Source organism: Schistocerca americana, chromosome 7 (genome assembly GCF_021461395.2).
Source record: "Schistocerca americana isolate TAMUIC-IGC-003095 chromosome 7, iqSchAmer2.1, whole genome shotgun sequence".
Lineage (NCBI taxonomy): Eukaryota > Metazoa > Arthropoda > Insecta > Orthoptera > Acrididae > Schistocerca > Schistocerca americana.
The window spans coordinates 45,930,142-45,936,603 of record NC_060125.1 but is presented as its reverse complement, the minus strand read 5'-3'; positions in this window follow the sequence as shown (position 1 = coordinate 45,936,603).

Sequence of the window (6,462 nt, the reverse complement as noted above, 5' to 3'; positions counted from 1 at the left end):
AGCGGTAGAACAACAACACCGCGACACCGCAACAGCACAACAACCGGCACCAGAGTGTAAACAAGAGGAAGTGTTTACTCCTGAACCGGAAAATAAGCAAACATCGTCGCAAGCATCACAACAAACGAAGGTAGCATGTAAACAGCAGGCAGTGTTTACAAACCAGATCTCTCGCGACACTGTTGCTGAAGCGGCCACGCCGAGTTTTGCCACAACAAAATCAGGTCAGGGCTCTCAGGGCGTCTACCGCCGTCCGCTAAAACCACAACCGAATCTTACTGTTTCTCGCATCCACGCCAAACAAAAAGCCGAAAAGTCAGATGTGAAATCGCAGAAAAATATACGATGTGACATTGTCCGAGAAGGTGCTCCAGATGAGCCTCCTGCTACACTCAATGTTGAACAGCCCCTCAGTACTAAGGTACGGGATGACAATGGAAGACACGCTAACGTTTAGCAACCGTGTTACGAGGAATAATGCAGAATTCTAAACGACTGTAGTTCTAAAACGGATTTCAGCATACCAAAAGTATAACAGCTTTTGACCAAGGTTGTAGGTGGCCAATAGCCAGTTACAGATGCAAGCATACACTATCACAACGATAAATGTAAATAAAATTCGAACCTCATTAAAGCTAGCTGCTCTCAAGGAATTTTTGTATGACTCTGGAACCGATATCGCGTTGCTACAGGAGGTTGTAACGACGTCTCTTGCAATAGCAGAATACACCACCATTGTTAACGTATCTTGTGAAACACATACAGGAACAGCGTTTCTGCCCAGGGAAGGAATTCCCGTGTCTCAAGTAGAGCGTTTGGAATCTGGAAGGGCCATTAGTATAAACGTTTTAGGTACCACATTGATTAACTTATATGCGCCCTCAGGAAATAGTAATAGACGGGACAGGGCAGCATTTTATAAAGAGGAAATTATATATTTATTACGTCGAAACCCAAACAGTTTTATAATGGGCGGTGATTTTAACTGTGTGTTAAATCGTAAAGATCAACAACCACATTTTAATATACGTATACGTATATAACACACACTTCGCGCAGTAGAATAGACAGAATTTATGTTTCCCAAAACTTAGAACGATGTCTACTTAATTCAGAAACCGTACCTGTATATTTTAGTGACCACTGCAGTATGAAGGCGTGCATTAATTTAGCTCCACAGCCGATTCAGATTTTTAGGAACCAGTGGCATCTAAATGTCTCTCTCTTAAAAGAGCAAGATTTGGCAGACGCAGTATCAGAAGCGTGGACCTTTTGTCTGCGATCGATCGACAGGCACCCCACAGTATTAGATTGTTGGATTAAGGTTGCAAAACCGAGACTGAGTCAGGTGTGTATCAGATACAGCAGAGAAAGAGCGCGGGAGTTAGAAAACAGTATGGAATTTTATTACAGATTGTTGCGGGACCTCTATGAACAGGCAAACGTGTCAACCATTAGATTACACGACATCAAACACACCAAAGCGAAATTACTCGCCTTTAAAAGACAACAGATGGAAGGCTTAAAACTGAAGTCCAAGGCGAAGTCGGTGGTAGAGGATGAAACAACATCCTTATATCATCTGCTTCGGCATGCAAAGAATAGTCGACGAACTGTCATTAGTGAAATTAAAACATCCAATGAGACAACACTAAAGTCTCAGAAGGAGATTCTCAATGCAGTATACCAATACTACCATGCATTATATTCTTCCAGCCCACCTCACGAGGGGTCTCTGCGAGAGGTTCTCAGTGATTTATCCCCACAATTGACGAGTTCTGAAAACGACGAAATCCTTTCTGAAGTCAGTAACGAAGAGGTTCGTGAAATAATAACCAAGTCTCCGTTAAATAAATCTGCTGGACCCGACGAACTGCCTGTAGAATTTTACTTAAAATTCTGGTTTTTAATTGGTGACACTTTTACATGCATTGTCAATGAGATTTTTAACGAGCAGACAGTACCTGAAGATTTTAAAGATAGCAAAATTGTATTTATACCGAAAAACAAAGGGACGAAAAGTTTAAACAATTACCGCCCTATTTCACTTTTAAACTCTGACTACAAAATAGTATGCCGGATTTTAAAGAAGAGACTTTCCCCTCTGACCGACAAATTAATTAGTCAACATCAGTCATGTGCAGCAAATAGAGGTATTTATAATACAATTTCTGAATATAGAGACATCATCGCCTTAGCATCAGTTTCCAATATCAAATGTGCTCTACTCTTTATAGATTTTAATAAGGCTTTCGACTCGGTGAATCACCGTTTCCTGTTTGAGGTACTGACAAAAATGGGATTCGTCCACAAAACTGTTAATGTTATAAAAAACATTGCTACTGGTCTGCACGCTAAATTAGCCGTCAACTGTCAGCAGACGCGGCAAATTCCAATAAACCGCGGCATCCCACAGGGAAGTCCCTTATCTATGTTTTTGTTTGTTGTGTCGTTAGAGCCCTTTTTACGAGGTGTTCATGAAAGGTTACAGGGCATAACTATAACTGGCAGGAAAACTGTAGTGAGAGCCTATGCTGACGATGTTGGTGTCGTCATAAGAGGGCAAGATGATGTAATTCGACTAGGGGCCATTCTTCAAAACTACTGCCGCGCATCGGGTGCGACAAAGAACGAAAATAAAAGTACAATCTTGGGAATGCGGGGTCTTGAACGGATACACATCGATTGGGCGAAGTCAGTTACCACCCATAAAACCCTGGGGACAATCCTGACGGCATGTTCCATGAGGATGACAGCCCTCAACTGGAAAGAGGTTTCAACGAAGATTCAAGGGGGACTCATTGAGAACTCACAACGACTTATGAACCAAGTTCAGAGGGTCAAGTTCATTAACTTATGCATTCTCTCAAAGACATTCTATATGGCACAAGTTTTTCCCTTGCCGAAGTTGATAGCTCAGAAAATAATGTCGAGAGTTGCAAATTTCTTATGGAAGGGGAAATCTACAGGGTTAACCTAAAAACTGCGACCTTACATCCTAGAAATGGAGGCCTCGGACTGGTGGACATACGCAATAAAGCTTCTGCGCTTTTCATAAAACGGTTTTTAAACATATTTCACGCCAACCCAGGCAGTATTACTACGCAATTGTTTCAATGTGTCCAACCACAAAGTCTTCAGCCACCGGCAGACGTAGAAAAGTTTAACCCCCGACTGCGATACGTTAGGATCTTGTACACAGAATTGAGCAATGTTAACGAGAAACTCAGAACTTCACTGCACATTACACCCCGAGATATCATGAGAGAAAGACAACAATACGAAGGCCAAAATAAAATTGCCACGAAATATATGAATTACAACTGGGATGCAATTTGGGAGAATATTAGTTTTAACGGGCTCAATTCACATGTGGTAACGGCATGGTACAAAGCCGTCAATGATATTGTCAGCACCAACGAACGGCTTTATAAAATTGCGAAAGCTGAAACCCCCTTATGTCAGACATGTAAACTGGTTGACACCATGATTCATAGATTCACGTGTGGTGGAAATTTCAACTATTGGATTTGGTTCAGGAGAAGTCTTGCACTACTGCAACGAACGTCACCCAATTCTATTACTCCTATTATGCTTTTCAGACCTGAAATTAAGTATTACCCCAAAACCAAAAATAATGCAATACACTGGTTGATGGGACAGTTTATCCATTACATTATCAATAAAATAGGTGGTGACGATGAAACGGAATTCAAACTTTTTATGAAAATGGAGTACAGTAAAGTTAAGCACTATGCAGACCACAGGAAAATATATGGAAACATGTTGATCATTTTATTCGAAAGAATAGGTGTTGGTTAAAAAGCACAGTCTAACACTAAAGTTACTATTTTAGGGTTACTGAAGGGATGAAGTATGAGATCTACGTTCAAGATGAAGGAAATGCCTCTTCTTTTATCCATTTCTGTTATGTCGGTCCCCCCAAGATGTGTCTCATAAATGCTCGAGGTATATTACAGTAAAATAACATGTTTCCTACTCGAATGACTGTTGAATGATAACTCGAATGACAGCCTTCCAATGAGATCTCCACCCAGACGTCGTACAACCAGTGCTCAGCACCATAATGAAAAGAGCAGGCAAATACCACAAACGACTACAACCGCTTTTCTATAACATGTAAAATGTACTGAAGGAGCCATTCGGTGGGAGTAATGGCGGGGGCATCGTGGCCAGGCCTCAAGTTCTTTGACCCCTGCCCTCTTTGTCCCCGTCATGCGCCTACTGATATGCTTCCGAAATGACACAAAAAAAGTGGTTAAAAAAAAAAGTTGGTCTAGGGGTATGATTCCTGCTTTAGGTGCAGGAGGTCCCGGGAAAAAGTTAAAAAAAAAAGCGGTCTAAGGCGCCAGACTCAAGGAAAAACCTTGGCTGCAGTAGCAGCTAGAGCCTTCTGGTCCTCGAATGAGGGCGTGGGTTCGTATCCCACTCCTGACACAGATTTTGTCGCTTCTCTGGAGCACCCTGTGTATCATTGAGATCCTTTGTAAAGTGCAACAGCACGATACTGGCCGTGTTCTCCTAAGTGAAATCAAAAATTTGTATCAAACACAAGCACACCTACGGCAACCAAACTGTTTCTTCGGTAGTGTGAGCTACAAACAGAGAGTGTAGGTTGTAAATACGACGTTCCCCTCGTGAGGTTACTTCCACGCCACAGCCGCAAACACGTCAAAAGGGACCCTTGTGGTATGAAAACGACTCTTGTCTGGAGATACAGAGTGCTAACGACAGTGTGAGGAAACGGTGCAGGCTGACCAGTACATCCTCTAAACAATAACAGTCGCTGATGAAATACAGAGACCTCGAAATAAATTCATATACTCAAAATATCACTTTATGGAGATTACAACGTGACGAAAACTTGAGATATTACTCGACAGATAGACCTCTGCATTCTGTCTAACCTCTGATGTCTGTAACAGACGACTTAGTTTCGAACAAAATGTATTGAGTACTGTGATTATACGGATTTGAGAAACACTTTTGGTGGTTTTTTTCTTTTTTTTTTTCATTTATTGAATTTCAACTCCCCCCGAAGGGGGCGGGCTGGCAGCAGCTTAGTATGCCGCTCTTCAGCCGACAGATTTTGTGACGTAGATCAAGAGAACAAATAATAAAAAAACAGGCGATAAAATCGGAGACTTAGAGAGTAACAAGGCGAAAAGAAATCGTGGAACTTAAAACAACAACAGAGGGATGATGATGCTAAGAAAAATACATACGAAGCAGACGGGGAAAACAATAGACAATTAAAAAAAAACACGGCGACAGTCTGGATTCTGTTCGCAAAGGACATAAAATTCACACCTAGCGACAGCATGGTTTCTGTTCGCAACACGAGAAAGACAAACAACACTGAATAGCCACTGGAACACTACACTAAAAAGTGGGCAAATATGACACCACAGTCGAGAGCAGGTGGGGGGAAACTGGACAGAAGAAGGGAAAACAAAAAAGGGGGGAAAGGAGAGGAAAAGCGAAGGGGGGAGCCGGGAAAGGAGCTGAAGGAGGATGACGACCCATAAGAGGGGTGGGGGGCGGACGCGACAGGGAGTGGGGTAGGCTGAGGAGGGGAATACAAAAGGACTGGGGGGGGAGAAGGGAGGTAGGGAGAGGTTGAGTGGGGAGAAAACAGGACGGTAGGGAGGGGGGAAGAGGGAGCCCAGGGAAAGGACAGAGGAAAGGAGGGGGATTGAGGATCAGAGTTGATAGGAAGGATAAATGGAGGGAGAGAGGGCATCATCCGGGAGGGGGAGTTGACGGAAGCCAGCTTGGGAAAGGAGATGGAGGGTGGAGAGATGGAGGGTAGGGGGGACACAACAGTGAAGACGTGGCAGGGGGCGGGGATGGGAGAGGAGAGGAGCAACCAGGGAGTGAGGGGGTTCGAGACGGCGGGAGGTGTAGAGGATGCGGATATGTTCGAGGAATAGGAGCAGATGGGGGAAAGGAATGAGATCATAGAGGATCCGCGTGGGGGACGGGAGGCGGATACGGAAGGCGAGGCGGAGTGCATGACGCTCAAGGATCTGGAGGGACTGATAGAATTTGGAGGGGGGCAGATATCCAGGCAGGACTGGCATAACAGAGGATGGGACAGATGAAGGATTGGTAGGTGTGGAGGATGGTAGAGGGGTGCAACCCCCATGTCCGGCCAGAGAGGAGTTTGAGGAGTCGGAGGCGGTTGTGGGCTTTGGATTGGATGGAGCGGAGATGAGGTATCCAGGTGAGGTGACGGTCAATGGTGAGGCCAAGGTAGGTCAGGGTGGGGGTGAGGCGGACAGGACGGGCACAGACAGTAAGGGAGAAATCCAGGGGCCGGAAGGAGCGAGTGGTACGACCTACGATGATTGCCTGGGTCTTGGAAGGATTGAGTTTCAGGAGCCATTGGTTACACCATGCAGCAAATAGGTCAAGGTGATTCTGGAGAAGGCGTTGGGA